Source organism: Equus asinus, chromosome 1 (genome assembly GCF_041296235.1).
Source record: "Equus asinus isolate D_3611 breed Donkey chromosome 1, EquAss-T2T_v2, whole genome shotgun sequence".
In the NCBI taxonomy this organism is placed as follows: domain Eukaryota; kingdom Metazoa; phylum Chordata; class Mammalia; order Perissodactyla; family Equidae; genus Equus; species Equus asinus.
In genome coordinates, this window is record NC_091790.1 from 78,221,645 (window position 1) to 78,231,090 (window position 9,446).

Below are 9,446 nucleotides of genomic sequence, written 5' to 3' on the forward strand. Positions count from 1 at the left end.
TTAGAGACAGGATGTGAAGTGTTACACATGAAGTCAGAGACACTAGGGGTTGCTACACACAGTCAGAGACACCAGGTTGAGTGTTACCCAGGAAGTCAGAGAGGTCATGTGGAACGTTACATACAAATTCAGAAATGCCACAGGGACTGTGAAACACAAAATAAGTGATGCCATGGGGAGTGTTACATACGATTTCTATGACACCAGGGGAAGTGTTATGCACTAATTTGGAGACACCCAGGGTAGAATTACTCATGAATTCATGGACACCACAGTGGTGTGTTACAACAAAGTCAGAACACCTCATGCAATGTTACCCACAAAGTCATAAATGACATTGGGAATGTGACACACATAGTCAGAGATGTCAGGGGAAGAATCACACAAAAAGGCAGAGACGACAGGTGGGGTGTTACACACAATGTGAGAGGTGACATAGGGAGGTTGAAAAATGAACTCAGGGACACCACGGGAAAGTGTTTTACATGGAGTCAGAGACGATGGACGGAGTGTTACACACGAAGTCAGAGACGCTAGGGAGAGTGTTACACACAGTCAGAGACACCAGATAGATTATGACATGAAATCAGAGAAGATAGGATGATTGTGACACACAAAGTCTGAGATGTGAGGGGGTGTCTTACACATGAAGCCAAAGCCAAGAGTGGCTTAGTGACACAGGAATTCAGATACAACTGGAGGACTGTGACACACAAAGTTAGAGATGCCACAGGGGTATGCTATGCAAGAAAACAATTACACTAGGGGGAGTGTTACACACAAAGTCACAGATGACAGTAGGAGTATTAAACACAAAGTCACAGACCCCACGGGGGTTGTGATGCATGAGGTCAGAGACAACAGGGGAAGTGTGAAACACGAACTGAGAGATACCATGAGAAGGGTGACAATAAGTCAGAGATGACAGTTGGAGTGTTTCACATGAAGTCAGAGATGACAAGGTGAATGTACACACGAATTCAAAGATGTCAAGCGGGAGAGGTACACACAAAGTCAGAGATGCCAGTAGGATTGTTACAAAGTCAGAGAAACCAGTGGTAGAGTGACACAAAAAGTCAGACATGACAGGGTGTTTCTGATACACGAAGTCAGAGAGGACAGGTGGCTTGGGACCCAAGAAGTCAGAGACATGATGGGAAATGTTACTCAGGACACCAGAGATGACATGTAGACTGTTACACGTGAATTCAGAACACAAGGGGAGAGTGACACACGAAATCCATGACACCAGTGAGAGTGGGACACACAAATTAAGAGATGCAATGGTGAGTGGTACACTCAATGTCAGATATGCCAGGGGGAGTGTAACACATGATATCAGAGCCACCACTGTGAGTGTTAAACATGAAATTCAAGATGCCACGGGGGAGTGTTGGACTCAAAGGCAGAAACACCAAACAGAGTGTTACAAATGAAGGCTGAGATACCAGAGAGAGTGTACCACACAGAGTAAGAGACACCACATGGAGTGTTACACAATGTCACAGACACCAGGAGGAGTGTTACACATGAAGTCAGAGATGTGAAGTGGAGTGTTAAACACAAAGTACGAGATGCCAGGCAGAGTGTGACACACGAAGCCAGAGAAACCATGTGGAGTGTGACACAATATGTCTGAGACACCAAGGGAGAGTGTTACACATGAATTCAGAGATGGCAGGGGGAGTGTTACACACAAAACCACTGAAGCCACGTAGTGTCTTACACACAGAGTCAGAGATACCAGGGTGGGTGTTACACAGGATGTCAGAGATGCTACCAGGAGTGTTAAACTCAAAGTCCTTGACACCATATGGATTGTGAAACACAACCTAAGAGAAGCCAGAAATTGTGTGAAACAAGAATTCAGAGACTACAGAGGGAGCATTATGCACTAAGTCAGAGATGACAAGGGGAGTGTGGCACACAAATTCAGAGATACCACAGTAGAGGGTTACTCATGAAGCCAAAGATGTCACATTAAGTGTTCCAACTGAAGTCAGAGACAGCAGGGGTAGTATTACATACAATGCAGGAGAGGACATGGGGAGTGTTATGCATGCCATCTGAGAAACCAGGGAGACTGTGACACACAAATTCAGACATTCCAGGGGGAGTGTAACACACAAAGTCAGTGATGCCTGTAGGAGCGTTATGCATAAAGTCAGAGGTGCCACAGGGCTGTGACACACCAAGTGAGAGACGCTTGTGGGAGTATTATACACGAAATATAGAAAGCAGATGTGATGCACATACTCAGAGATGCCAGGGGGAGTGTGACACACGAAGTAAGAGACGCCAGGGGTGTGCTATGAACGAAGAGAGGCAAGGTGGAGTGTCACAGACGATGTCAGAGATGACAGGGAGACTTTTATGCTCGAAGTCAGAGAGGACATTGGAAATGTGATACATGAATTCAGAGACGCAATGTAGGAGAGTTACACACAAAATCAGAGGTGCCAGGCTGAGAGTTACACATGAAATCAGAGATGGAAGAGGAAGCAGTAAATGAAGACATAAAAACCAAGTGGAGTGCTACACACGATTTCAGAGACACCAGTAGGAGTGTTGCACATGGAGTCAGAGATGCCAGTATGAGTGTTACACACGATGTCAGATGGGGCATGTGAGTTGTTACACACGACATCAGAGAATACAGGGTGTGTGTGACAGATGAAGTCAGACTCCACAGAGAGAGTGACACACTAAGTCAGACACCACAGATCCTGTGTGATATTTGAAGTCATAGACACAACAGGGAATGTTACACACTATGATAGAGACACCACTGGATGTGTGACACACAAAATCTGAGACAACAGGTGGAGTGTGATACATGAAGTCATGGACACCAGACTGATTGTGGCACACGAAGCCAGAGACGCCAGGGGGACTGTGACACATGAATTCAAAGATGCCACCTGGAGTGTTATGCATGAAGTCAGAGATGCCACAGTGGAGTGTAACACATGAAGTCAGAGACACCAGATGGAGTGTTACACGCAAAGTCTGAGACTCCAGGGGCACTGTGACACAGGATGTCAAAGAGGCCGGGGGAGTGTTACACACAAAGTCAGTGATGACCGGTTGAGTGTTATACACAAATTCAGAGCAGAAATGGGGTATTTTTGACACACGAAGTCAGAGATGCCATGAGGGAGTGTTACACACAAAGTCAAAGAAACCAGGGGGATTGTTACATAGGAAATCAGAGATGCCAAGAGTAGTGTGAAACATGAAGTCAGAAACAGGTCGTGTGTGACACTTGAAGTTAGAGACACCACTGGGAATGATACCCATGAAGTCAGGGAAGCCAAAGGGAGTGTTATACATGATGGAAGAGATGCCAATGTAAGTGTTACAAATGAAGTTATAGATGGCAGGCTGAATGTGGTGCATGAACACAGAAACACAAGACAGAGTATGACACACAAAGTCAGAGATGCCACAGGCTGTGTTACACACGAAGTCAGAGATGCCATGTCGAGTGTGGTAAACGAAGTCCGGGACAACAGGCAGAGTGTGATGCATGAATCACAGATGCTGCAGGGAGTGTGACACACGATGTCAGAGTCACCACTGGGAATGTTCCACAAGATGTCAGAGACAACAAGGGAATTGTAACACACGAAGTCAGAGATGCCACAAGGGAGTGTTAGACACGAACTCAAAGACAAGAGGGAGTGTAACTCAGACAGTCAGACAGTCAGAGAAGCCACAGAGAATATGATACACTAAGTCAGAGACCAAAGGTCAAGAGTGACACACCAAATCAGACATGCCAGCAGGAATGTTACACACAAAGTTGAGACGCCTGGGATAGTGTTACAAATGAAGTCAGAGACATGAGTGGTAGTGTAACACAGGAAGTTATAGACAACAGGGGGTGTGTGCTGCACAAAGTCAGAGATGCCACAGTTGCACATGAAGTCAAAGACACTACAAGGAGTTTTACACATGAAGTCTGTGACACCGGGCCAAGAATGATACATGACGTCAGACAAGCCACAAAAATGGTTAAAAATGAAGTCAGAGACACTATAGGGGAATGTTATACATGAAGGAACAAATGCACATGGAGAGTTACACAAAAATTCAGAGACACCAGGAGGAGTGATACACATGAAGTCTGATATGACAAGATGAGTGAAACAAGAAGGCAGAGATGGCAGGAGGAATGTGACACTTGAAATCAGAGCTGCCAGGGTGAGTGTTTCTCAAAAAGTCCGAGATATCATGGGGGAGTGTTAGACTCAAAGGCAGTTATGCCGTGTGGAGTGTAACTTGAAGTCGGAGATGCCACATGGAGTGTTACACACGATGTTACAGACACCAGTGGTAGTTTTACACAACAAGTCAGAGACACCACATGGAGTGTTAGACACAAAGTTCAAGATGCTTGGCAGAGTGTGACACATGAAGTGAGAGAAGCCACATGGAGTGTGAGACACAATGTCAGAGACACCATGAGGGAGTGTAACACATGAAGGCAGAGACAAAAGGGGGACTGTGACACACAGAGTCAGTGACACCTGGAGGAGTGTGATACACGAAGTCAGAGAGGGCATGGAGATTTTTATACACAAATTCATCATGCCAGGGGGAGTCTGACACACGAAGTCACAGATGCCAGTCTGAGTGTGAGATATGACGTCAGATGTCAGAAGGGTTATAACACACGAAGTCAGAGACACCAGAGGGATTGTGAAACATAAAGTCAGAAACACCAGGGAGAGTGTTACGAATAATGTCAGAGCTGACAAGGGCAGTGTTATGGATGAAATCCCAGACTACATGGGGAGTGTTGCACATGATTAAGTGACATCAGGGTAGGTGTTACACACGAAGTCAGAGACACCATGGAGCATGTTTCACTCAAAGTCAGAGGCCCGAGGGAGGTGTACTACACATGAAGGGAGAAACGTCACGAGGTTTGTTATACAGGAATTCAGAGATGCCTGGGGGAGTGTTAAACACCCAGTCAAAGATTCCAGGTGTGTTACACAAGAAGTCATAGACACCAGAGGGAGTCTTACAAAGGAACTCAGAGATGCCATGGTGAGTGTTACACACGCAGTCCGAGATGCTAGGCAGCATTGACATATGAAGGCAGAGACACAACATGGAGTGTTACACATGAATTCTGAGATGCCAGTGAGAGTATAACACACGAAGTGAGAGACGCCAGGGGGAGTGTGACACATGAAGTCAGAGGTGCCAAGAGGAGTTTGGTGCCCCAAGTAAAAGACGCCAGGGAGTGTTTAACACACAATATCAGAGATGACATCAGGAATGTTACACACAAAGTCAGAGACGCCATGGGGAGTGTTATGCAGGAACTCAGAGAGACTCCACAGAATGTGACACACGAAGTCAGAGACAATAGGTAGAGTGTGAAACTTAAAGCATGAGACAGGTTGGGAATGTTACACATGAAGTCAGAGAAACAGGCAGGAGAGTGACACATGAAGTCAGATACAACATGGGGAATGTGACATATGAAATCAAAGAGTCCAGGGGGAGTTTTACACATGATGTCAGAGATGACAGGGGTAGTGTATCACACAATGACAGACAGCATCGGGTGTGTGAGACCCAAAGTCAGATTTGAAATTTGGGGTGTGATACATGGAGTCAGTGATGCCATGGTGAGCGTGAGGCACAGAGTCAGAGACAACAGCTGGAGTATTTCAGAAAAGTCACTGACTACAAGGGGAGTGTTACACACGAATCAGAGACACCAGCGCAAGTGTTACACAGGATGTCAGAGATTCCACAGGGAATGTGACACATGAAATCAAAGATGACATGTAGAGTGGGACTCAGACTCAGAGATGCATCAGGAAAAGATACACAGGCAGTCAGAGATGACATAGGGGAGTGTGACACATGAAGTATGAGACAACAGGGAGCATGTGATGCACAAAGTCAAAGATGCCAATGGGTGGTGTTATGCAAAAAGCCAAAGGAAACAGGGAGAGTGTTAAACACAAAGTTGGAGGTGCCAAGTGGAGCATTATACAGAAACTCTGAGAAGTCAGTGGCATTCTTACACACGATGTTATAGATGACAGGGGGAATGTGACACAGATACTCAGAGACACCAGAGGGAGTGTGACACATGGAGTCAGAGGCACCACACGTTGTGTTACATACAAAGTCAGAGGCACCAGGGAGAGTGTGATACACAAAGTCAGGGATGCCAGGCAGAGTGTGACTCATGACCTCAGAGATGGCATGTGGATTGTTATACACAAAGTCAAAAATACCTGGGGAATTGTGATACAAGATGTCACAGACTCAAGGGGGAATGTAACACACAAATTCATAGATGCCAGAGGGATTGCGATCCACGTAGACAGAGATGCCAGGTGGACTGTTATAAACAAAGTCAGAGATGCCAGCGGGAGTGTAACACACACTCACAAACAACAGGGGGACTATTATACATGAAGTCTGAGAAAACAGGGGAGTGTGACACACGAATTCAGAAATGCCAGGGGCAGTGTGGCACAGGAAGTTAGAGACATTACGGAGTATGTGAAAGAGGAAGTCAGAGATGCCACAGAATTGTACACACGAAGTCAGAGAAGATAGATGGAGTGTCGCACAGGATGTCAGAGAAGAAAAGAGAAGTGTTACACAGGATGACATACATGTCAGGAGGTGTGTTAAGCATGAAGTCAAAGATGCCATGTGGAGAATTACACATGATGTAAGAGACACCAGGTGGAGTGTTACGCACGAAGTCAGAGATGCCACACAAAGTGTGACACAAGTCAAAGACGCAATTGGGAGTGTTACATATGATGGTAAAGAGGGCAGGGACATTGTGACACATGTAGTCAGAGAAACAAGGGGAAGTGTGACACATGAAGTCACAGATACCAGGAGGAGTGTGACAGACCAAGTCAGAGACACCATAGGGAGTGTGGCACACAAAGCCAGAGATGCCAGGTGGAATTTTACCCATGACATCAGACACGCAAAGGGGAGTGTTACATAAGAACTCAGAGGCAACGAGGAATTGTTACAATAAATCTGAGAAGTTAGGGGGTCTGAGACAGGAAGTTAGAAACAAACACCAGGGGTGGTGTTACAAAGGAAGTCAGGGACAACAGGTAGTGTGTGACACAGAAAATCAGTGAACCCATGAAGTATTACACACAAAGTCAAAGATACCAGGTTGAGTGTTACACAGGAAGTGAGAGACACAACATAGAGTGTTACACAAGTCAGAAACACCAGTGGGAGTATTACACATGAAGTGAGAGAAGTCACATGAAGTGTGAACACAGTCATGGACAACTGCAGGAGTGCTACACACTAAGTCAGAGACGGCATATGGAGTGTTACACATGAAGTCTGAACATCACAGGGAGTGTTATTCATGAAGTCAGAGATGACTCAGTGATTGTTACACATCAAGTCAGTGACCCACCCTGGTGTGTGACGCAAGAAGTCAAAGATGCCATAGGTAGTGTGACACATGATGTCAGAGACGCCGTGGGTTATTTGATGCATGATGTCAGAGATGCCATGTATAGTGTTACACACGAAGTCAGAGACACCAGTGGCAGTGCTATGCATGAAGTCAGAGATGCCTTCGGGAGGGTTACACATGAATTCACAGACCTCATGATGAGTGTGAAACATGAAATCAGAGACACCACAGGCAGTGTTTCAGATGACTTCAGAGAAACCGAGCGTATCGTGACAAATGAAGTCAGAAATGCCACAGAGGGTGTTAAGAAGTAAAAGATGCTACATGGAATTTTAAGGACGAAGTCAGAGACGCCACAGGTAGCTTTACAAATGAAGTCAGAGACACCAAGTCGAGTCTTACACATGAAGTGAGAAATGCCAGGGGGTGTATGACACACGAAGTCAGAGATGCCAGGGGGCATGTTACTCCCAAAGTCAGGGTTGTGAATGGGGCATGTTACATATGAAGTCAAAGACAAAAGGGGAAGTGCTATACGCCAATTCAGAGATGAAGGGGGAGTGTGACACATGAAGCCTCAGATGTCCCAGGGATTGTGACACACAAAGTGAAAGAGGCTAGGGGGATGTGACACATGAAGTCAGAGATGTGATGTGCAGTGTTACACATGAAGTCATAGATGAGAAGGGGAATGTTACACACAATTTCCAAGACACAAGTGGGAGAGTGAGACATGAAGTCTGAGACTCCAGTGGAGTGTGACACACAAAGTCAGAGATGTCAAGGGGAGTTTGACACATGAAGAGAGACCCAAGTTGCCATGTGGTACATGAAGCCACAGATGACAGAGGGAGTGTGACTCAGAGACACCAAGGTGGAGAGATACACATGAAGAAAGAGTTTCCAGGGGGAGTGTTACAAAAAACATCAAAGAAACCAGGGGGATAGTGACAGGAAGTAAAAAATGACAGGGGTTTGTGACACACGAAGTCAGGGATGACAGGAGGGGTGGGTCAGAAGAAGTCAGAGACCCCAAGGAAACTGTTACTCATGAAGTCAGAGATGCCAGATAGAGTGTTACACATGAATTCAGAACACAAGGGGGGGTACGACACAAAATCTGTGAGGCAAGCAGGGGTGTGACACCCAAAGTAATAGATGCAAAGGTGACTGATATACTCTAGGTCAGAGACGCCATGGGGAGTTTGATACAGGAAATCAGAGCATCCAAGGTGAGTGTTACACAAGAAGACCGAGACGCCACAGGGAAGTGCTATACTTGAAGGCAGAAACACCACACGGAGTGCTGCACATGAAGTCAGAGATGCCACGTGGAGCTTTACACAAGATATCACAGACACCAGTGGGAGTGTTATGCAAGAAGTCAGAGATGCCAGGGAGAGTGTTACACACAGAGTCAGAGACTCCAGGTAGAGAATGGTGCACAAAATCAGAGAAGACGAGGGAATTGTGACAACAGTCAGAGACGTGAGGATGAATGTACACGAGAAGTGAAGACACCAGGGGATTAGTGACACATGAGTTCAGAGATGACACAGGGAGTGGAACACAATAATTTAGAGAGGCCATGGGGCTGTTTATGTGCACTAACAAAGATACCAGGGGGAGTGTCATGCAGCAAGTCAGAGATTACAAGAGCAGCGTGAAACATGAAGTCCGAGATGCCAGTGGGAGTTATATACAGGAAGTCAGAGATGGCGTTGGGAATGTTACACATGAAGTTATAGACGGCATGGAGAGTGTGACACACATACTCAGAGACACAAATGGGAGTGTGAAACACGAAGTCACAGATGCCACAGAGTGAGTTACACACGATGTCATACATGACAAATAGAGTGTGATAGACGAAGCCAGGGATGCCAGGCAGAATGTGACACAGGGTTCTGTGACATTACCGAGAGTATTACACATGAAGTCAGATACACCAGTTTGAGTGTAACACACGATGTCACAGATGCCATGTGGAGTGTGACACCCA